The sequence below is a fragment of the Echinops telfairi genome, unplaced genomic scaffold (assembly GCF_000313985.2).
Source record: "Echinops telfairi isolate 266 unplaced genomic scaffold, ASM31398v2 ScPeMD7_7473;HRSCAF=8511, whole genome shotgun sequence".
NCBI lineage: Eukaryota > Metazoa > Chordata > Mammalia > Afrosoricida > Tenrecidae > Echinops > Echinops telfairi.
The window spans coordinates 8,527,423-8,528,454 of record NW_022111377.1 but is presented as its reverse complement, the minus strand read 5'-3'; the positions used below and the strand labels follow the sequence as shown (position 1 = coordinate 8,528,454).

The following is a 1,032-nucleotide window of genomic DNA, read 5'->3' as shown; positions in this document are numbered from 1 at the left end:
CGCCGCCGGGTCGGACGTGCTTGAGGGAATTCAGAATCTGTTTGTTCTTGCTGTTCTCCTGATGCCCAAACTGGTTGCACGGGAAACCTAGCACGACCAGGCCCCGGGGGCCGAGGCGCCGCTGCAGGTCGTTCATCTGGGTGTAGTCCCGGACCGTGCCACGTTCTCGATGAGCAGCACCTTGCCCTGCAGCGAGGCCAGGCTCGTGGGCTCCCCGCCGGCCAGCGTGCGAGCAGAGAAGGCGTACACAGAGCCCGCGGCGGCCGCCGCGAGCAGAGCGGTGCACAGGACGCGGGGATCGGAGAGGCTGAGAGGTCGGCGAGAGCAACCGATGCTGTATCTTTTGATCTCGGGCACCATCAGCTTTCTTTACCACATTAACTTATTGCACCATATTAACTTATTGACAGCGATCCCGTCAGAAAGGTTAGTATCACAGAATGTCAGATTATCAGAACAGAGTGTTCTTGCATTTAGGGAGGGCTTGAGTAGAGGCCCAAAGTCCATCTGCTACCTTAATACTTAACATATAAATATATGTACATTGACTTATATCCTTATTGTTATATATTCATATATTTACATATGTACATGCCTATATTTATACATCAACAACTGCCTTTTGCCTCCTAGTTCTTTCCTCTATTTCCTTTTACTTTCTTCCTATTGCACTAGCATGTTCGACCTTCATTTAGCAATTCGTACTTCCTCTTGGCTACATTGCCCTTGATCAAACCCCACCAGGTATTCTACGCTGTTCTCACCATCGGTTTAGATCTCCTTTTGTTCCCTTGTCCTTGGATCTGTTGCCACCCCTTTTCTCTCCCCCCACCTCCTCCTCTCCCATGGCTCCCCGGATCCATCGGTCCTGTTGTTTTCTCCTCGGGATTGTTTATTCTGCCTATCTTATATAGATAGACATGGGGGAAAAAAGATAAAACAAAACAAAGGATAGTCTATAAATAGTTCCAGATCTGTCTGCTGACCCTTATGAATGTTTTCCGATCAGGTCTGATGTGGTACCAAACCTTG

At 49.0% G+C, this 1,032-nt stretch overlaps 1 protein-coding gene and 1 pseudogene across 2 annotated transcripts in view; both read right to left on the bottom strand.

The window, feature by feature from the left end:
* The window catches only part of LOC115873996, a 2,907-nt pseudogene extending 2,060 nt beyond the window's left edge, over nt 1-847 (bottom strand).
* LOC101650685 (rab GDP dissociation inhibitor beta) overlaps nt 1-1,032 on the bottom strand; it is a 134,139-nt gene that overhangs the window by 75,962 nt on the left and 57,145 nt on the right. The window lies entirely within an intron of this gene.